At 39.1% G+C, this 23853-nt stretch overlaps 1 protein-coding gene across 3 annotated transcripts in view; it reads right to left on the bottom strand.

Annotated features, from left to right (window-relative positions):
* ACMSD (aminocarboxymuconate semialdehyde decarboxylase) overlaps nt 1-23853 on the bottom strand; it is a 78256-nt gene that overhangs the window by 11648 nt on the left and 42755 nt on the right. The window lies entirely within an intron of this gene.

Below are 23853 nucleotides of genomic sequence, written 5' to 3'. Positions count from 1 at the left end.
CAAAATGAATACCTTTAATGGATTGAAAACATCAAACCTGTGTCTACAGAAAAAGCAAATATATATGTAACATAATTTACTATAATTTTAAATTAACTTCTTACTTTGAAAACTGGTATTTAAAAGTAAAGAATTAAGCTTTGCCTTTCTTCTCAGAACTGATGATTTTTAAGAATTATAAATTTTATTACATGTGATATTATGTGATATTATTTTAGCTAAGTAGGTAAGTCCTGTTTTTGAGGTGTTATCCTACAGGGCTTGCTCTCTTGCTTTTCCTGCTTAGGGCTCCCTGTGGCTGGATGAAACCTGGTCCTTTCCTTTCCTCCAGCTGAGAGATAAGAGCTGGTTTGGAAATGGATGTTAGGAAAGCCACAGCCCCATAGTTCTCCAGCATCCCATTCCGGTACATGATCCTCTTAGCAGGCACCAGGCCTGCCCGTTCCTTTTCAGTGTAGTACACATCCATGTCTTCAGAAGTCACTGATTCCTGGGGCCTGGCTATTAAGAACACTGCTGTCGTCATCTGACCTCTTTTATGACCTTCTAGAGAAAAGGTAGAAGTCTCAGGAACATGGGCTCTGGGTAACTTCCGGAACATTCCAACAAACAGAAGTTTTGGGCACCATTCACTGGTCCTTGCAAACCAAGCCCTCATGCGTACAAGACAACCTCAGATTAAGTTTTGTGTGTGGTGCAAGTAGAGTCAAGGTTCATTTTTTAACCTTATATGAGTATCTACTCATTCCAGCACCATTTATGAAAAGTCTTTCCAATCCTCATTTAATTGCTTTTGTACCTTTGTCAAAAATTAAATGACCAGCCAAGGGTGAGTCTATTTCTGCACTCTCTAGTCTACTTCATCAGCCAACCTGTTTGCCATCCTATGCTGATACCTCATTGTGTTCATTACTATAGCTTTATAGCAGCTCTTGAAGTCAGATAGTGCAAATCTCCAACTTTATTTTTATTTTTCAGAATTATTTTGGCTCTCTGATCCTTTGCACATGTCTATAAATTTTAGCCTCAGCTTGGATTATAGATTAATTTGGAGAGAATTGACATCTTAACAACATGGAGTTTTTAAAAATCTAGAAGCATAGATATGTCTGGGCCTGGATATCATGGACCACTGAGCTTTAGATTTTTCCTCTATATTATTTCTTGCATCTATCATTTACACTTCACTTCTCCAGTTTTTCCCTTAACTCAGGCTCTTACCATCTCTTAGCTCAGACAAGTGTAACCTCTGTATTCTAGAAGCTCCCTATATACACATTTACTCATAGCACTTCTTCCATTTCTATGAGCTAATCTCTTCTAATAATAATAATGGTAATAATATCTAACATTTATTTATTGCTTATATGTGCAAGATGTTGTTCTAAGCCATTTACATTCATTAACTCATTTAATCCTTACAACCTTCCTATGAAATGGGCTATTATTATTTCTATGCAACAGATGAAGAAACAGAGATGACAACTAACTTGCCTAGAGTTGCACAGCTAGTATATGGTGGAGCCAGGCTTGTGTCTCCATCTCATCCACTCAGCTAAGAACTGGGAAAGAGCCCTGGCCGGTTTGGCTCAGCGGTTAGAGCGTCGGCCTGCGGTCCGGAGAGACCCGGGTTCGGTTCCCGCTAAGGGCATGTACCTCGGTTGCAGTTTGTCCCCGGCCCTGGTCGGTTGTGCGGGTGGCAGCCACTCGATGTGTTCCTTTCACATCGATGTTTCTCTCTCTCTCTCTGTTCCTCTCTCTCCCTCCCACTCTACCTGAACAAAAAATGGAAAAATGTCCTCTGGTGAGGATAAAAAAAAAAAGAACTGGGAAAGATAGTGTCTCCATTTCTGAACTAAAGGCCTGGTATAGAGTCAATGTTCATTGAATTAAACTGGGCCACATCAGTTAGTTTTCTAACTGATCTCCCTGATTTCAGCCCCATCCATTTCAATCAATACCTAACACTGGAGAGAATGCTATTTTAAAAATACAAATTTGGTCATGCCACATACCTACTTAAAATCCTTCAGTAACTTCCCATTATCCAGAAGGTAAAGCCCAAATTCCTTAGCATGGCATGTTGCCTCCAATAAATGAAAAGTTGTCCCAATCCTGAGTTGGGGCAGAACTTTGTAGTCTGATGTGACTAGTTGCTGTACTAGGGAAATAATTAGCATTCTTGATATAATTCTTTTTCTCCCCTCTTCTTCTCTCCACCCAAGTCTAACAGAACTATTTTTTCCCTATAAAATGTCTCTGCCAAGATAGAATCTTTGAATTGAACTTTTCAGAAAGCCCCTTTTTCTGAAACAAGTTGGAAACAAAATTCTGACTTACACTTATAATCAATCTGAGAGTTGCTTTAACAAATGTGTGCATTGAAGAAATGAATGCTTGATTGTATGAAAGAGGGAAGTCTCATTATTACTAGGCTTGACATACTAAATGTATTCTTAAATACTCTAAATTTGAACTGTTGTGAGGATGTGACACTTAGATTTCTACCAAAAAAAAAAAAAAAAAAAAAGATTTTTCCTAGGTTTTATGGATATATTTACATGAAATAATACGGTAAAGTACATAGTAAAATTTAGGGAAAGGACATGATAGGCTAACAATTATTTCTAGATGCCTATATTCAAAACCGAGCAACTATCCCTGCTGATAGAAGCCCTGAAGACCCAACATCTACTCACATCTGTGCCAACAGCTGATCTCATTCGGAGCTGCCTGCTCAGTAATCAATGGGGTTCATTTGTCTGTATTGCTACTCCTTTTGCTAAAGCTCTTTACAATTCCAAAACACAACATAATTTTTAAAAGCCCCATGCTTATATAATATTTGTCAGCTACATTGGCATGAAATTAAAATCTAGAAATTAATTTTTCTCTCTAGTCCAGAATTCTCCCATTCCCAGTATTATGGCCTTCTAGGACATAAATACATTTTAAGGAGGGTGTGTGTGTGTGTTCTGTTCTGGTTTAATGTAGAGAAAGCAAATGACTTTAAAGCAGAAATGAAAACCACTCCTCAGCAATTCATCTTTCCTGGTTGAGACACTTCACTGTTCTCCTTAATTTGATTTTGGATGCCTGTTGCAGAACACCAAACTTATGATTTGGCAGTATTTAATTATTATTTGTAGCTGTTGTTCATGACTCATCTCTATAGGAGGTTAATTATCCTCTTCTAACAACCTAGTTTGTAAATTTTTCATACCCTTATCTGTCTGTACCCTTTTATTTATATCTCCTGGTAAACTTTTGACCATTTTTAACTGTTAGTAATTTCATAAGGGAGAGGGAAGTAGGCATAAAAGAACTGAAAATGAAGTTCTTTGTTCATTGCTTTTCTTGTTCAGAGGGAGAAGGGATAGTAGTAGGGAAAAGGTGGGGAGAAGAGATTCCTCAAGAGTTGTATGTATGGTTGCATACACCATTGCTTAATATCAGTCTCCACTTGATTGATGCTTAATAAATACTTCTTGAGTTAAAAATACTTTTTGTATTACTATTTCTATTACCTGTTATCTTATAACTGCAAATTAATTATGTTTTAAATGGATTACATGCAGAATCCTGTTTAAAGAGGCATAGGATATGGCCTTAGATGGCATATTTCCCACTGATCCAAGCTCCCTGGGACACCTGACTCTTGTGACTTCTCAGATTCCCAGTGAACATGCCGAACCTGACCTCTTCAAAGCTGGAACTTTCTTCTCTCTTCTTGTCTGTGATATAGGAGTCTATTCCCTTGGGATCGATCGTGAACCGATTTTAAGGATATATGTGCTAGTGTAACACTTGACACCATTTACATTTCAGTCAGACCTTTCTAAAGGTTATTAAATCTAAAAAAATAATTCTAAGAGTGGGCATTTTGGGTACCATGGCTACCTCTTCTGGGATCTTGAAATTATACCTTCTAGACAGACACTGGTTTTCTTTTTTAAAATCTGTCTTATTTTTTTTTTTTCTTTATTGATATTAGAAAGAGGAAGGGAGAGGGAGAGAGAGATAGAAACATTGTCAAGAGAGAACATCGATAGGCTGCCTCCCACACTACACCTACAGGGGATTTGGCCCACAACCTGGGCATGTGCCCTGACTGGGAATTGAACCAGCGATCTCTTGGTGCATGGTTCGACACTCAACCACTGAGCCACATTGGTTGGGCTGACACTGGTTTTCTTTATTAGGCAGTAAATCAGGGAATGATCCTGATTGATTTCTCAGTACGAACAAACTGCCCAACATATATTTCCCTTTTCAAAGCCAGCAGCACACACCCTATGAGGCCAAAGACTTACTGAGCTGGTAATAATAGTGATTAATATTCCTGCTAGGGAAGAGAAATAAACTGCTCACCTACTGGGATGTATTAACTCTTTCACATTTTCAGGGAATGCTGCAAACACTGAAAGTTGTGTCTTACTAAATAAATTCAAATAGTGGAGGATAATTCATTTGTCTTCTGGAAAAGGAACAATGAACTATCTTCTCATTAGCATATTTTATTAGTAGCATTTGCAGTAAATACAACATAAGTCTGTTATAACATAGCTTACTACAAACATTCTAGTATACTAAGGATTCAGTGAGTGAGTAAGAGAGAGAGAGAGAAACTTTGACGTGAGAAACACATTGATTGTTTGCCTCAGGTGCCCTTGGGGCCAGGATGGAACCTGCAACACTGGTACGTGCCCTTGACTGGGAATTGAACCCACAATTCTTTGAGTGCATAGGCCCATGGTCTAACCACTGAGCAACACCAGCCAGGCTGAGAAGAGTGGCTTTAACTAAATCAATGCAAAGTAAGATTAGCTTTATATCCACACAATCATTACACTACTCAATTAAACAAACATTAACTTGACACCTACTATCTGTAAAGCACTGGATAATACAAATCACTGACATTTATATAGTCCTTTGGCATAGTATTATATAGCTTGTCACATCAACTCTACCTGTTATTATCTCCATTTTACAATGGAAGAAACAGGCTGAGAAGACAAGTGACTTGATAGCGAAGGTCACCCAGCTAACAAATGGTGAACCAGGACTTGACTTCTCTCTCATTGATTATAACGTCTTGAAAAGGTAGTAAGTTATACTCTTGTTCTCAGGAAGCTTACAGGCATCATAAAGGGTTACTAAAGACAATAGTGCACAGGAAAACATCATTTCACTGGAATACAGGTTGGAGGTTGTTACAGACAGAAGTATTAAAATATGTCTAAATTTCAAGTCAGATGGAAATATTCCTAATACATATGATATACTCCACCACTAATAAAATCTTTCTTTGGTGATAAAAGAACTTTTTATTGTTCCCAGATCATCCTAACCTTTAGAACCTCTGAATAGAGCAGTCCTGAATGTTAAAGAAGGCCTGGAAAAGGGGTGAAGAAACTTTGGCCTTTGGACCTGACTGATCTCCAGCTTAGGTTCAGCTTTTAACCCACAGATCAAATGCCCATGACAAGATCACATTTAAGCCTATTGTAAAAATTGGAGGCCTAAAATGACACTGTTGCTTCTAAAAGTGAATCATTTCTTTTACTATGGGATAAAAATACTTTTTATTTCATAGAACAGGAATTTCTGTTTTCATAAAGAAAAGAACATATGAATAGATACATTAGTTGGAGGGGTTGAAAGTCTAATTTGCAGAGAGAGAGGCCTCTTCACTTAAAACAAAATTGAGGTGAAATACACATAACATAAAATTAACCATTTTAAAAGTACAGTTGGCCCTCATTTATCATGGTCAATCAGTTCCAGACTCTACCATGATAAATGAATTTTTATTAAGTAGGATTCTTTATATATACAGCCCTTCCTTGCCACTTCACGCTTAGACCTTCGCGGCTTCACTCTATTGTGTCCCCCCCCTCCCCCCCAAATATAGTATAGTATTTGGAAAAAACCGCGATAGAGTGAAGCCGTGAAAGTCAAAGTGAGAAGTGGTGAGGGACGACTGTAAACACTTTGGTGGCATTTAGTACATTCACAATATTGTGCAACCTATCACCTCTATCTAGTTCTAAAATATTCCACACCCCCAAAGAAGACCTCCTGCCCATTCAGCAGCCACTCCCCATTCCCTCCTACTATTGCCCACTTCCCCTACCCTACTCCCAGCCTCTGGCAATCATTATTTTGCTTTCTGTCTCTGTGGATTTACCTATACTGGATATTTTATATAAATAGCATCATAGGAGCTTCCAAAATGGCGGCAGAGTGAATGGAAGTTACACAGACCATCTCCCAGGACCAAACTGGAATTGCGACTAAAATAAACACAACTCATCAGGAAAAAGCAACAGAAAAGCAGCTGGAGAGGACCCATATAACCAGGGACAGGAATGAGGACACTGAATCGAGCCTTGTAAGTATGCAGAGGCATAGGAGGTAGGCTGGGAGCCCAGGGACAGCAGCTGTTTTAGCTGTGAGAAGCTCCCTTGGGGTTAAAATTCCAAGCTGGCTTAACAGCACAGAGGGCTGGGACAGAGCAATAAATTAGCTATAGCCACTCCCGTGGGCTTTGGCAGAGGGTGGGTGGCTGGATTGGAATTGTGTGGGGAGACCTGGGATTTGGAGGATGCTGAGTGTTTTTGCTGAGTCATGCCCTCACACAACAGTGGCCATCTTGCTTAAGGAGTTGCTTCCAGGAGCCCTGGAGAGAAGTGGCAGCCCCTGCCTTGGAGATTTAACCCCACCCAGCAGGGACAGAGAAATGCAAATTGAGGCTGATTAATAATCAGCATCTGCCCCACCCTCTGGACATCCTCTTATGCTGAACACCTGAGGGAGTTTTTCATTCAACTAAGGGCTACAATCCAAGGCTCATCAAGGAACTGAGACTAATAGCCTCCAGGCAAAAGGCTAGAGGATAACTGCACTTTTCCTGGGCTTGCAAATCTACCCAGAGAAGTAAGACTTGACAGTGGTGTTTAATGTAGGTCCTCCCACACTCGTCCAAACCTAGTAGAGGGAGCCACAAACAGCAGAACACCAACACCCACAGGGGAAATTTGACAGTTCCAAAACCCACTGAGATAGCCAAAATGGTGAAACAAAGAAACAAATCCCAAATGAAAGAACATGAGAACTCTACTGAATATAAAATAAATGAAATGCAGTTAAGCAAGTTATCAGAGGTAGAGTTCAGAACAATGATTTTTTTTTTTTTATCCTCACCCGAGGACATTTTTGCATTTATCTTCAGATAGAGCCAGAGAGAGGGAGGAAGAGGGAGAGAGAAACATTGATGTGAGAGAGACACATTGACTGGTTGCCACCCACATAATCCCAACTGGGGACAGGGACAAATTGCAACCAAGGTATGTGCCCTTAGTGGGAACTGAAACTGGGACTCTCTGGTCCATGGGCCAATGCTCTAACCACTGAGCAAAACTGGCCAGGGCCTGAGCAATGATCTTGAGGAAGCTCAAGACCATGAGTAAAGATATAGAAACATTGAAAACCAACCAAGTGGAAATGAAGAATGACATAGAAGAAAGAAAGAACACATTGGAAGGAATAACCAGCAGAGTAGAGGAAGCTGAAGACCAGACCAGTGAATTAGAAGACAGTGTAGAAAAAAAATCAACCAATCAGAAAACCAAAAAGAGAAAACCATTAAAAAATAGAAAGACAGCTTAAAAGAACTATGGGACAACCTAAAATATAACAACATCCATATCATAGGAGTTCCAGAACAAGAAAAAAACAAGCAAGGGTTAGAGAATATATTTGAAGAAATAGTGACAGAAAACTTCCCTGAGTGAAGGAAAAAGGCTTTCAAGAATGACATAGCAGAAAGAAGCACACAAAGCCCTGAGGAAGAAGAACACACACAGGCCCACACCAAGACACCTAATAATTAAAGTGCCAAAAATTAAAGACAAAGAGAGAATCCTAAGGGCATCAAGAGGTAAGCAACAGGTTACCTACAAAAGAACCCCCACAAGGCTATCATCTGATTTCCCAATAGAAACACTACAAGCCAGAAGGGGATGGCATGTAGTAATCAAGGTCATGAAAAACAAGGATCTGAATCCAAGACTACCATATTCAGCAAGGCTATCATTCAAAATAGAAGGTGAAATAAAGAGCTTCCCAGACCCCCCCCCCCCAAAAAAGGGCTAAGGAAATATGTTAGCACCAAATCAGCACTGCAAAAAATGTTAAAAGGGTGGCTGTAAGTAGTAAAAGAAATAGGAAGAAAAATATAACTACAATAAACAAAAATGGCAATAAATAGGTACATATCAATAATAATTTTAAATGTAAATGGATTGAATGCTCCAATAAAAAGAAGAGTAGCCGATTGATTGGATAAGAAAGCATGACTCACATATATGTTGTTTATAAGAGACCCACCTCACAACAAAGGACTCACATAGGTTGAAAGTGAAGGGATGAAAAAAATCTACCAAGCAATCAGAAAAGAAAAAAAAGCTTGGGTAGCAATACTCATATCTGATAAAGTAGATTTTAAAATGAATGCCATAACTAGAGACAAAGAAGGCTACTACATAATATTGAAAGGATCTATCCAACAGGAAGATATAACCTTGGTAAACATATATGCACCCAATATAGGAGCACCAAAATATATTAAAAATCTTCTGGATGTCTACAAAGGAGAAATTGACAGCAATACAATCATAGCAGGGGACTTCAACACCCCAGTGACATCACTGGATAGATTCTCTAGACAAAAAATTAACAAGGAAACAGAGACTCTAAATGATGCACTAGATCAAATGGATGTAATAGATATTTACAGAGAATTATACCACAAAATTGCAGAATTCACATTCTTCTCAAGTGCACATGGGACATTCTCAAAGATAAACCACATGTTAGGACACAAACTAAGTCTCTACAAATTCAAGAAGATTGAAATCATATCAAGCATCTTCTCAGATCACAATGGCATGAAACTAGAAATCAATTACAACAAAAACATGCAAAGATATTTGAACATATGGAGGCTAAATAGCATGTTATTGAACAATGAATGGTTTACCATGATGATCAAGGAAGAAATTTAAAACTTCCTAGAAACCAATGAAAATGAACACACAACAACACAAAATCTATGGGATGCAACGAAAGCAGTTCTGAAAGGGAAGTTCATAGCACTACAGGCCAACCTCAAGAAACAAGAAAAATTTCTCAATTACTATCTAACCTCACAACTTAAAGAAATTGAAAGCAAACAACAAGAAAATCACCAGAGCAAGTAGAAGGAAGGAAATAGTAAAGATCAGAGCAGAAATAAAAAACATAGAGACCAACAAAACAAAACAAAACAAAAACAAAACAATTCAAAGGATCAATGAAACAAAGAGCTAGTTTTTTGAAAAAATAAACAGGATTGATGGACCCTTAGCTAGACTCACCAAGAAACAAAGAAAGAGAACCCAAATACACAAAATCAGAAATGAAATAGGAAAAGTAACAACTGACACCACAGATATACAAAGGATAATTAACAAATACTATGAACAATTATGTGATAACAAATTGGACAATCTAAGCAAAATGGACACATTTCTAGAAACACATAGTCTCCCAAAACTGAACTGGGAAGAGATAGAAAACTTGAACAGACCAATAACAACTAAGGAAATTGAAGATGTAATCAAGACTCTCTAAGCAAACAAAAGCCCGGGCCTGGACGGCTTCACGGGGGAGTTTTACCGAACATTCAAAGAAGAACTAACACCCATTCTCCTCAAACTGTTCCAAAAAATCCAATAAGCAGGAAGGAAGACTTCCAAACTCGTTTTATGAGGCCAGCATAATTTTAATTCCAAAATCAGATAAGGACACTACAAAGAAAGAAAACTACAGGCCAATATTTCTGATGAATGTAGATGCCAAAATCTTGAACAAAATACTAGCAAATGGGATTCAGCAATACATTAAAAAAATTATTGATCATAACTAGTGGGATTCATCCTAAAGAATCAAGGCTGATACAATATTTGCAAATCAATAAATGTGATACACCACGTAAACAAAATGAAAGATAAAAACCATATGATCATATCAATAGATACCGAAAAAGCAAAATCCAGTACCCATTTCTGATAAAAACGCGGTGGGAATAGAGGGATCATATCTCGACATAATAAAGGCTGTATATGAAATACCTACAGCCAACATCATACTCAATGGGCAAAAACTAAAAGCATTTCCCTTAAGAACAGGAACAAGACAGTGATGCCCACTTTCACCTCTCTTATTTAACATAGTACTGGAAGTCTTAGCCACAGCAATAAGACATGAAGAAACAAAAAAAAAGGGATCCAAATTGGAAAGGAGGAATTGAAACTATCATTATTCGCAGATGACATGATATTGTACATGGAAAACCCTAAAGACTCTATCAAAACTTTAGATTTAATCAAATGTGACAACGTAGCAGCATACAAAATTAACATCAAGAAATCGATGGCATTCTTATACACCAATGATGAACTCACAGAAAGAGAAACTAAAAAAAAACAATCCCATTTACCATATCATGGCAAAAAAATTTAAGATACCTAGGAATAAACTTACCCAAAGAAATAAAGGACCTATTTGCAGAAAACTATAGGACATTGAAAAAAAGAAATAGAGGAAGATATAAAAAAAGTGGAAGCACATGCCTTTTTCATGGATTGGAAGAATTATCATTAAAATGTCCATACTACTCAAAGCAATTTATAGACTCAATGCAATCCCCATGAAAATACCAATGACATATTTCACAGAACGAGAACCAATACTTCAAAAGTTCATATGGAACCAGAAAAGACCCCGAATGGCCACAGACATTTTGAAAACAAACAAAACAAACAAAGTAGGTGGGATCACAATACCGGATATCAGGTTACACTACAAAGCCATTGTAATCAAAACAGCCTTGTACTGGCACAAGAACAGGCATGCAGATCAATGGAACAGAACAGAGAACCTCAAAATTGACCTAAGGCATTATGCTTAATTAATATTTGACAAAGGTGGCAAGAGCATACAATGGAGTAAAGACAGCCTCTTTAATAAATGGTTAGGAAAATTGGACAGCTACATGCAAAAAAATGAAACTAGACCATCGACTTACACCATACACAAGAATAAACTCAAAATGGATAAAAGACTTAAATGTGACTTGTGAATCCATAAAAACCTAGAAGAAAATGCAGGCAACAAAATTTCAGACATCATACGCAGCATAATTTTCAGTGATACATCACCTAAGGCAACAGAAACAAAGGAAAAAATAATACATGGGACTACATCAACCTAAAAATCTTTTGCACGGCAAAAGAAACAACCATCAAAATGGAAGGGGAACCCACTATATGGGAGAGCATAATTGCCAACAATACATCAGTTCAGTGGTTAATTTCCAAAATATATTGAGTGCTCATTCAACTCAACAAAAGGAAGACAAAGAACTCAATTAAAATATGGGCAGAGGACCTAAATAGACACCTCTCCAAAAAGGACATACAAATGGCCAAGAGACATATGAAGAAGTGCTCAACATCACTAATCATCAGAAAGCTGCAAATTAAAACGACTGTGAGGTATCACCTCACACTTGCCAGAATGGCTGCCATCAACAAATCATCAAACAACAAGTGCTGGATAGGGTGTGGAGAAAAGGGGACTCTAGTAAACTGCTGGTGGGAATGCAGACTCGTGCAGCCACTATGGACAACATGATGGTGTTTCCTGAGGGAGGAGTTGTTGCTTCTTTCCGGGACTCTGGGAAGGGGCTTTTTGAGTAAGATGACTACTGTCCTGTGAGGGAGTGATTCAGCAAAAAACTTTCATTGTCTTCTCACCTCTCCAAGCTCCTGAGTCTCCACACAGTTCCAGTTCAATTCACCCTCTCTCCAACAGAGCCCAAGGTGAGTGGCTGTACCTAATTAGTTCTCTGTCTTGGCCCTCTGTGCCGTGGAGCTGGCTTGGAATTTCAACTCCAAGGGAGCTGCTGATAGCTAAAACAGCTGCTGTTCATGGACTCACAGCCTGCCCTCTCGCGCCTTCACAGTTCCTACCAGTTTTGATTCAGTGTCCTTTTTCCTGTTTCTGGTTATATGGGTCCTCTCTGATGCTTTTCCTTTGCTTTTTCCTGACATTTTTTCTTTGTTGTAATTCCAGTTTGGTCCTGGGAGATGGTCTGTGTAGCTTCCATTCATTCAGCTGCCATTTTGGAGTCCAACACTTTCCATATTTAAAAATTATAGTTATCCTTGTGAGTGTGAATTGGTATCTCATTGTAATTTTGATTTGCATTTCCCTGATGACTCATGATTTTGAGCATCTTTATAGGTGTTCTTGACCATTTACAAATCTTTCCTGGAGATATTCTCCTCTGTCCAATTTAATTGGGTTATATGTCTTTTTTTATTGAGTTGTAAGAATTCTTTATATATTTGGATATAAGTTCCTTGTCAGATATATGACCTTTTGGTAAATTTTTCATTAAAGTCATTGTACTTTTGTACTCCAGAATTTTTATTTAGTTATTTTTTTAGTAGTTTCTATATATTTATTGATAGTTTCTTCTGTTCAAACACCATTCTCCTGGTTTTCTTTAGCTCTTAGTCTATGATTTTCTTTATCTCTTTGAGCATATTTAGGACTGTTGATTTAAAGCCATTGTCAAAGGTAAACGTGGTATCACCTATTCCCACAACCACATCAAAATTACAACTAAACTACAACACAATGATCATTCTGAACCCCCTGAAACTGAACTGAATGGAAGTTCTACAACTACCAAGTTAAATCAGCTGCCACACCAAGACTGGTAGGAGGGACAAAGGCACAGAGGGGCTGGTCTTACACCCATGTGTGATTGATAAAAGTTAGGAGGGACACTCCCTGAGAAGTGAGGGGTCCTCATTCCACACCAGACACCCAGCTCAGGGTTCTAGTGCCAGGAAGAAAAGTCCTTATAACTTCTGGCTGGAAAAACCAGCAGGAACTGAGGCAAAGGGAGACTGTGGCTGTGGGAGCCCCAGGCAGTTCCTCTTAAACGGCCCATGCATGGAGTTACTCAGACTTACTCCCTCTAAACTCAGAGGGAAGTCAGCTTGAGGGGCAGCAGAGACATACAGGGAAGAACTGAGCTGTTTGGCCTTGGGACGAGGGTTGGAGAGGCGGCTTTCTCCTGGACAGATGTGTTGTCGAAGGCTGATGTTGCTTTGGTGAGCCCTTTCCTAGAGTGGCAGACAGCACCATATCTGGGACGCCAGCAATTTGGCTCACACTGTTTGCCTGGCCCCACCCAACTTTTGGGCCCACCAAAGCTGTTTCCAAAGGCTTTACCATTGGATTGGCCTGTCTTGGATCCTGCTTCAGAGTTTCCTCAAATTTCTCAAATAAGCACCATCTGGTCTCAGCCAGCCCCATGCCTCTCATTAAGTGGTCCCAGGCCTGGCACAAGCAGCAACCACCCTTGGTTCACAACTTGGCTTTTCATGAACACCTCCAAGCCTAGCACAAGAAGCAGCCATCTGCAGATCACTTTGTAGCTCATGCCAGCTGGCCCTGGATAGAACACAGGCAGTGGCTGACCTTGCCCCAGAGCCAGCACACCCAGTGGACAGCTTCAGACCACATTGAAATACCACCACCCAACCACCTCCACGAGTGACACAGTCAATGAGAAGACTCAGTGGGTACCAGAGCCCTGATGAAGTAAGTCTTGCTCTGAGTGGTAGGCCCCTACATAGCTGATCCTCCAAGGTAGTCAGAGACCAGTGATCAGTGGGCACAGCCAATCCTTGCAGCTGATCAGCCTGAGTAAATCTCTTCCACTGATGTGCCAACAGCAATCAAGACTCAATTACAACAGAAGGATGTACAGTCCACACTAGGGGTGCACCTCGAGGGCCCACCTGGGGTGATCAGGCAGGCTGTGCCACTGGATTCTGCAGAACACCACAACAATAGGCCATCCTAAGAAGCCTAGGAGACATAGAAACTCTACCTAATACATAGAAACAATTACAGAGAAGCAGCCAAAATGAGGAGACAAACAAACATGTCTCAAATGAAATAAAAGAACAAAACCCAAGGAAAATAACTACACAAAATAGAGACAAGCAGTAAATCATATGCAGAGTTTAGAACACAAGAGTTTCTAAGACAAGCAAAAGCTAAAGGTTATAAGGTTGCTCAAAAACTTGGTGAGACATATAAGGGACTTAATGAGACCTTCAGGGAACTTAAGGAGACCTCCAAGGAACTTGGTGAGAACATCTACAACATCAAAAAGGACCAGTCAGAAATGAAGGATGCACTAACTGAAATAAAGAATAATTTACAGGGAATCAATAGTAGAGTAGGTAAAGCCAAGAAGCAAACTATCGATTTGAAACATAAGGAAGCAGAAAACACCCAATCAGAACAGCAAAAAGAGAAAAGAATCCAATAAAATAAGGATAGTGTAAGGAGCCTCTGGGACAACTTCAAGAGTGCCAACATTCACATCATAGGGGTGCCAGAAGGACAGGGAAAGCAAGAAAGTGAAAATCTATTTGAAACAATAATGACAGAAAACTTCCCTAACTTGGTGAAGGAAATAGACATACAAGTCCAGGAAGCACAGAGAGTCCCAACCATGATGAACCCAAAGAGGTCCACACCAAGACACATCATCATCAAAAAAGTTAATACAAAGGGAGAGTCTTAAAAGCAGCAAGAGAAAAGCAGTTTGATAACTACAGAGGAGCTCCCATACGACTGTCAGTGTATTTCTCAAAAGAAACTTTGCAGGCCAGAAAGGAGTGGCAAGAGATATTCAAGGTAATGAAAAGCAAAGACCTACGATCAAGATTACTCTATCCTGCAAAGCTATCATTTAGAATGGATGGATATATCAAGAGTTTCCCAGACAAGAAAAAGCTAAAGGAATTCATCACCACCAAACCAGTATTACATGAAATGTTGAAGGGTCTTCTTGAAGAAGAAGAACAAAACTATGAACAATAAAATGGCAACTAATACATATCTATCTACAGTTGAATGTACGAACAAAATGAGCAAGCAGAACAGAAACAGACTCATAGATACAGAGAACTTTTTGTTGCTTGCCAAATGGGTGGGGGTGTGGGGACAGGTGAAACAGATGAAGGAATCAAGAAGTACAAATTTGTTGTTAGACTGATGAACCTCAAAGGGAAGGGGGGAGGGAGGCTGGGATGAGATAAACCAAAGAACTATGCATATATGCATAATCAATGGATACTAACAATAGTGTGGGGAAGGCAGGAGGGGAACAGGATGGGGGAGGAGGGGTTCAATGGGGAAAAACGGGGGACATCTGTAATACATTCAACAATAACTATGAGTTTAAAAAAGAAAGTCTTTGTCAAGTAAGTCTAATGTTTCTCCAGTGACAATTTCTGCTTTTTTTCCCCCATAAAAATGGGTTATTCCTTCTTATTTCTTTGCATGCTTCTTAATTTTTTATTGAAAGCTAGATTATTGAATACCACATTAGAATGTGGGAACTTTGGTATCAGATATTTCCTTCTCTGGGTTTGTTGTTGTTTCTCACTGTGTTTCGTAGCTCTTTATTTTATTTTATTTATTTTTCTAAACTACTTAAAAAAGATTTATTCTTTCACGTGGTGTCTGAAGTGTCTGTTTCTTAAGCTTTACATCAGCTCACGTTTCAATAAAGATTTCCTTAAATGCCTAGTGCAAAGAGAACAAGAAAAAAAAGAAAAGGAGAAAATCCTCTCCCAGTCTTTGCAGACTGGCTCCGTGTTTATCATTCCTTCAGCACTTTGCCAGGCTGTTTACAACTCTGCCTTAGTGTTCACTTCCTGCTAATGGTGAGACTAAAGATCAGGAAGAAGTTAAAGCTTAGGGTCCTACTATATCTCTTCTGAGATGCATCCTGCTCTGGGCATGTGCGTGACTTTCTAGATTTTTCCCTTTCTACTCTCTTTCCATCTTCACTTTTGATTTAATCTCCATAGAGGATCTAAGCCTTATTTTACTTTTTAAATTAAACATGACATTTTACATTTTATTTATTTTTAGTATTTGTTTTTCTTAAATTTTATTTTATTTTAATTAATTAATTTATTTCTGTTACAGATGTTTCTCTTTTTCCCCCCACTGATTCCCCCCTTCCCCTCCCTCCCCACCCTGTCCCCACCTTTGTTGTCCATGTCCATTGTTCATACATACATGCATATAAGTTTTGTGGTTTATCTCCCCCCCCCCCCCCCGACAGGGGATTGTCAGTCTGTATCCTACTTCCATGTCTCTGGGTCTACCCCGTTCCTCAGACTGTTATGTTCATTATATTCCACAAATAACTGAGATCATGTGATATTTGTCTTTCTCTGCTTGGCTTATTTCACTTAAGATAATACTTTCCAGGTTCCTCCATGTTGTCTCAAAGGATAAGAGATATTTCTTACAGCTACATAGTACTCCATTGTGTATATGTACCACAGCTTTTTTATCCATTCATCTACTGATGGACACTTGGGCTGTTTCCAGATCTTAGCTATTGTAAATAGTGCTGCTCCAAACATGGGGGTACATATATTCTTTCTGATTGGTGTTTCAGGCTTCTTAGGGTATATTCCTAGAAGTGGGATCACTGGGTCAAATGGCAGTTCAATTTTTAATTTTCAATTACAGTTTACATTCAGTATTATTTTGTATTAGTTTCAGGTGCCCAGCATAGGAATTGGGCAATCATACTTTACAAAGTGTTTCCTTCGGTATTTCTGGTTCCCACCCGGCACTGTACATAGTTATTACAACATTACTGACTATATTCCATATGCTATACTTTACATTCTCATTACTATTTTTTAACTACCAATTTATACTTCTTAATCCCTTCACCTTTTTCACCCAGTCCCCCTTCTGGCAACCATTGGTCTGTTCTCTGTATGTATGAGTCTGTTTCAATTTTGTTTGTTCATTTATTTTATTATTATTATTTTAAAAGTTGTTCATCTTTCATTTCCCACTTTCCTCCCCCACTGACCTCCTCCTCCCCGCTCCCACCCCCTCCTGCCTTCCCCATGCTATTGGCTGTGTCCATTGGTTATGCATATATGTGTTTGTTTATTTTATTCTTTAGATTCTATATGTGAGTGTTTGTCTAAGCCTTACTTTACATTATTGTTTCAGGCAGAGACGTGTTTTGTTTGTTGTGAAGTTTAATTTAGGTAAATTTGTTTTCTATATCTCAATTTTTCATGATTTTATAATTCTGAAGTTGCTAATATTTCAAGATAGTTTGAAAACTTTCAAATTAGTTGATATTGTCCCAGTGGTTTTCACTGTAGTTTCATTCTTCAAAGCCTGGATGCACCTTTATCAAATGCTTTTATTGAGCACTTACTTTGAGACTGGAATTGTGCCATATGCTTTATGTGGTTATCTTATTTTCCCCTGCCAACAGCCCCAAGAGTTAGGTACTATTTTTTTTACTTTTTTTATTTTTTATCCTCACCCGAGGACATTTTTCCATTTTTTGTTCAGATAGAGTGGGAGGGAGGGAGAGAGAGAGAAACATCGACGTGAAAGGGACAAATCGAGTGGCTGCCATCCACACAACCCAACCAGGGCCAGGGACAAACTGCAACCAAGGTACATGCCCTTAACGGGAACCGAACCTGGGTCTCTCTGGACCACAGGCCAACGCTCTAACCGCTGAGCCAAACCGGCCAGGGCAAGTTAGGTACTATTTTTATCTCTATTTTATTAGTAAGGAAATTCAAGCTTAGAGAAATCAAATAATTTACTCAAGATCTATCTTTTATAGGTATGACTATAAAGTATTAACATCTTAGCATCATTTGCTATTTGCTTCAGGAGAATGGAATTTCCAGAGCTTTTATTCCCACTTCATCTTCATTCCTATTTTTATTTCTACACTTAGTTGTACTATCATTTTCCACCAAATTTCTCAGGCATGCAGAAACACATCAACAAATTAATGGATACCACTGGAAAGTACAAAATGCAAAAAAAAAAAAGCTGGCAGGAGTAGGGAGTTCAATTTGGAACAGGATGTTGTGTGTGATGACATGAGTAGTCCTGTAGTTCCCCCATTTCCAGGGGAAAATTCTGATGATTCTTGGTTGAAGATGAAGCCTGGATATTTAGAAACTTGGGAAAAAGATACTGTCATTAGGAGAATTTATTTATTGCAATGCTTATATACTTTTAAAAGCAACTTTAAGAAATGCTCAACATCACTAATCATCAGAGAGATGCAAATTAAAACAACAATGAGGCATCACCTCACACCTGTCAGAATGGCCGCCATCAACAAATCATCAAACAACAAGTTTTTTCATTGATCCTTTGAATTGTTTTTTTGGTTTCCATGTCGTTTATTTCTGCTCTAATCTTTACTATTTCCTGCCTTCTACTTGCTCTGGTGTTTTCTTTCCAGTTCTTCAAGTTGTGAGGTTAGATAGTCAATTAGAAATTTTTCTTGTTTCTTGAGGTAGGCCTGTGGTGCTATGAACTTCCCTCTTAGAACTGCTTTTGCTACATCCCATAGATTTTGTGTTGTTGTGTGTTCATTTTCATTGGTTTCCAGGTAATTTTTAATTTCTCCCTTGATCTCCTTGGTAACCCATTCATTGTTTAATAACATGCTATTTAGCCTCCATGTATTTAAATGTCTTTGCACATTCTTGTTGCAGTTGATTTCTAGTTTCATGCCATTGTGATCTGAGAAGATGCTTGATATGATTTCAATCTTCTTGAACTTGTAGAGATTTCGTGTGTGTCCTAACATGTGGTCTGTCTTTGAGAATGTCCTATGTGCACTTGAGAAGAATGTGAATTCTGCAGTTTCGGGGTGTAATTCTCTGTAGATATCTATTAAATCCATTTGATCTAGTGCTTCATTTATAGTCTCTTTTTCCTTGTTTTTTTTTTTTTTTTTTTTTTTTTTTTTTTTTTTTATCCTCACCCGAGGATATTTTTCCATTTTTTGTACAGATAGAATGGGAGGGAGAGAGAGGAAGGGAGAGAGAGAGAGAAACATCGATGTGAAGGGACACATCGAGTGGCTGCCACCCACACAACCAACCAGGGTCGGGGACAAACTGCAACCGAAGTACGTGCCCTTAGCGGGAACCGAACCCGGGTCTCTCCGGACCGCAGGCCGACGCTCTAACCGCTGAGCCAAACTGGCCAGGGCTCTTTTTCCTTGTTAATTGTTTGTCTAGATGATCTATCCAGTGATGTCAGCGGGGTGTTGAAGTTCCCTGCTATAATTGTATTGCTGTTGATTTCTCCTTTGAAGTCTTCCAGAAGATTTTAAATATATTTTGGTGCTCCTGTATTGGGTGCATACATGTTTACCAACGCTATATCTTTCTGATGGATAGATCCTTTCAATATTATGTAGTAGTCTTTTTGTGTCTAGTTATGGCTTTCATTTTGAAATCTATTTTTTATCAGATATGAGTATTGCTACCCCAGCTTCTTTTTCCTTTTCATTTGCTTGGTAGATTTTTTTTCATCTCTTCACTTTTAACCTATGTGAATCTTTTGTTGTGAGGTGGGTCTCTTGTAAACAACATATATATCATATATATGAGTCATACTTTCTTATCCAATCAGCTACTGTGTGTCTTTTTTTCGGAGCATTCAATCCATTTACATTTAAAGTGATTATTGATATGTACTTTCTTTTTTTTTTTTATCCTCACCTGAGGATATTCTTCCATTTTTTGTACAGATAGAGTGGGAGGGAGAGAGAGGAAGAGAGAGAGAGAGAGAGAGAGAGAGAGAGAGAGAGAGAGAGAAACATCGACGTGAAGGGACACATCGAGTGGCTGCCACCCGCACGACCAACCAGGGCCGGGGACAAACTGCAACCGAAGTACATGCCCTTAGCGGGAACCGAACCCGGGTCTCTCTGTACCGCAGGCCGATGCTCTAACCGCTGAGCCAAACTGGCCAGGGCGATATGTACTTATTTATTGCCATTTTTGTTTAGTGTTTTTATTTTTTCTTCCTATTTCTTCTACTAATTATAGTAGTTCGTTTAACATTTCTTACAGTGCTGGTTTGGTCCTAATATATTCCCTTAGCCTTTTTTTGTCTGGGAAGCTCTTTATTTAACTTTCTATTTTGAATGTTAGCCTTGCTGAATAGTGTAGTCTTAAATTCAGATCCTTGTTTTTTATGACCTTGATTACTTCATGCCATTCCCTTCTGGCTTGTAGTGTTTCTGTTGAGAAGTCAGATGATAGCCTTATGGGGGTCCCTTTGTAGGTAACCTGTTGCTTATCTCTTGCTGCCTTTAGGATTCTCTCTTTGTCTTTAATTTTTGGCATTTTAATGACTATGTGTCTTGTTGTGGGCCTGTTTCGGTTCTTCTTACTTGGGGCTCTTTGTGCTTCTTGAACTTGAATGTCTTTTTCCTTCACCCAGTTAGGGAAGTTTTCTGTCACTATTTCTTCACATATATTCTCTAACCGTTGCTCATTTTCTTCTTCTCGGGGACTCCTATGATGTGAATGTTATTACATTTCCAGTTGTCCCACAGTTCTCTTAAACTGTCTTTCTGTTTTTTCCTTTTGGTTTTCTGATTGGTTGATTTTTTCTACCTTGTCTTCTAATTCACTGATCCAGTCTTCAGCTTCCTCTACTCTGCTGGTTAGTCCTTCCAACATGTTCTTTATTTCTGCTATGTCATTCTTCATTTCCACTTGGTTGGTTTTCAGTGTTTCTATATCTTTACTCATGGTGTTGATGGATCCTTTCAATATTATGTAGTGGCCTTACTCAAGATCATGTCTCTGAACTCTACCTCTCGTAACTTGCTTAACTGCATTTCATTTATCTCATCTTTGGTAGAGTTCTCTTGTTCTTTCATTTGGGATTTCTTTCTTTGTTTCACCATTTTGGCTATCTCAGTGGGTTTTGGAGCCTGCCAAATTTTCCCCTTGCGTGTTAGTGTTTGGCTGTTTGTGGCTCCCTCTACTGGGTTTGGATGAGCGTGGGAGGACCCACGTTAAACACCAGTGTCAAGTCTTACTTTCCTGGGTATCAGTTAGCCTATAGCTTTTTGCCTGGAGGCTATTAGTCTCAGTTACTTGGGGCCTTGGGCTGTAGCCATCAGCTGCATGAGAAACTCCCTCAGGTGTTCAGTGTAAGAGGATTTTTAGAGAGTGGGGCAGATGCTGGTTGTTAATGAGCCTCAATTTGCATTGTTTTGGCCCAGCTTGGTGGGACTGAATCTCTGAGGGAGGGGCTGCTGCTTCTCTCCAGAGCTCCGGGAAGGAGCAAGCTGGCCACTGTCCTGGGTGGCCGTGACTCAGCAATAACTCTCTGTGCCCTCCAATTTCTGGGTGTCCCCACAGAGCTCCAGTCCAGTCTGCCCTCCCTCTGCCAGAGCCCAAGGTAAATGGTTGTAGCTAATTTAATGCTCTGACCCAGCCCTCTGTGCTGTGGAGCTGGCTTAGGATTTTAACCCTGACGGCGCTGCTCATAGCTAAGACCTCTGCTGTTCGTGGGCTTTCAGCCCACCACCCTCTGGCACCTCTGCAGACATATAAAGCTTGATTCAATGTCCCTGGTTATATGGTCCTTTCCAGCTGCTTTTCTGTTGCTTTTTCCCGAAGATTTGTCTTTATTTTAGTTGTAATTAGTTTTGCCCTGGGAGATGGTCTGTGTAGCTTCCATTCAGTCCGCTGCCATTTTTCTTCCACTTTTACCTTTTTAATCTGCAACTTTTGATAATTACTCTCATAATTTCAGATAATAAGCATATACTATTGTTTCTTGATTTATTAACTATAGAGAATATTTACTGACTTCCTATGATAATCATTGAGAATTTCTTTTTTACCCCAATTTTTTTTCTCCATTTTCCCAGTAGAAATACAATTTTCAATTAAGCCTGTACTTAGTATTTACAAAATTATGACTGTAAGTATTGTTCACTGCTGATTAAGTAATGTACAATGATTATCTGCTGTGATATGAATGTTTTTTTCTTGGAGTTAATTATTTCCTTTTCTTTCATTTACCTTATTTTCTATGCACGTACTGCTTGTCTGTCCCTATTGCATCAACAGATCTGTTCTATGCCTGGCGATCATTGTCTCATCTTCTCAAACACATCAAATATCCCATGAGTTCCTTTTTTTCTGTCCTGGAGACCTCCATAGCATGCTATCCTCTCTATCTCACCTGGACAGTGGCCTTTAGCTCAGCTGCCATGCTAGGACTTTCCTTAATCATTTTGGCTTGGAGATTGTTTTTAAGAGAATTTGATGTGATTATAACTAGAATGAAGAAGCATTAATATTTTAAAGAGAATCCTAAATTATTAATATATATAGTGCTTATATGTTCTGATTCACCAGTCCGTAAGGTCACATAAAATGATGTTATATTTGCTTTGGATGCTCAAGTTATAATGGCTCAAATCTTCCCAGTTTGAATGTAAGATCTCAGCACCACTAACTTTGCAAAGTACCCTGTGAGTTTTTCTGTGGGTTCCTAAGAGGGACTCATATGTGCTCACTACCTAGTCTACCCACAAGGCTTTTGCCATGTTCTTCCACATCTCTGACCCCAGGCCAATATGTACTGCCCTGAATGCTGTTTGAAGTATCCCTCATTCTGATAGTATCCCTCACTGTTGATGGTACCCCTCACAAGGTCAGTGTTGTATTTGCCAAGTGTGTTCTTTCCTGATTTTGCCACTTCTAAGAAAACTAGGCTTGGTGGGAACTAAAATTCCACACCACTTTCCCATCCCCCCTCCTCCATTGCTCAAAGCCCAGTGCTCACAATCTCTTTCAGCTTCTCTTCTTTGCAGTTTCCTTCTTACACACCTGCCTGTAATCCCTCTGTCCAAACCAAAAACAATTAAATTCACAACCAGCTGCTAAGCACGCATTTTATCAGGGAAAACACAAAGGTCAAAGGCTCAGAAACACATCTCAACCACTTTAATTGATTACCAAAACAGAATGTTTAACATTTATGTTCTAGTGAGTTTCTCCAGCCAGAGAGGCAGTCAGCTTTAAAGTGAGATGACATCTCTGTTCTGGAGATAGAACACTACTTGTACCTTCTGATGATGGGCCTCTTTTTCTGCTAAATAAGATTTTAAATGCCTTTGAATCTACTCTCAATCCATGTACCATGTTATTTTAGAAAACCCCAAATATTCTTTTCCTTGGGAAAATCTGGAAACCTTTTATGCACATCTGTCAGTGATAAAACAGAGTTGAAATACTATTTTAGACTTTTCACTAATCAGACTGACCTTTACACTAAAATTGTCTTAACTTGCTGGGTTAGCATTTTCAAAGGATACTTAAGGATAGAGATGCTGGCAACACACAGATCAGCTAGCAGACTAAAAGAGAGGAAAGATTTTTTCTTGTGAGATTTAAAGTATTAACATGTTGGGTTTTTGTTTGTTTGTTTGTTTGTTTTGCCAAATGAGAGAATCATTTTTGAAATGTAGGCCATGCTATTTCAGAAATAAATTTCAGGTGGTCCATTTACCTGGCTCTTTAATGTTCCAATTTTCTTTACTTAGTTGGGTTTACAATTTACCCTATCAGTAAGAGGTGGAGCCAGGATTTTAACCCAGGTCAATTTGACTTCAATTTGGTCCTTTCCTGCTTATTACATCACCATGTGTCACCTTGGATGGATACAGAAATGACCCTAAGGAAGAGGAGCTGATCTGGGGAACTCCCAGTCATGTGGATTACCTGGGATTTCCCTGGCATATATAATGGTTCCCTGGTGATACACACTCTATGGAGAAGGGTGTGCAAACAAGCTTAA

This window comes from Molossus molossus, unplaced genomic scaffold (assembly GCF_014108415.1).
Source record: "Molossus molossus isolate mMolMol1 unplaced genomic scaffold, mMolMol1.p scaffold_m16_p_11, whole genome shotgun sequence".
Lineage (NCBI taxonomy): Eukaryota > Metazoa > Chordata > Mammalia > Chiroptera > Molossidae > Molossus > Molossus molossus.
Note: the sequence above shows the minus strand (reverse complement) of the source record. Positions and strands in the feature narration are given on the sequence as shown.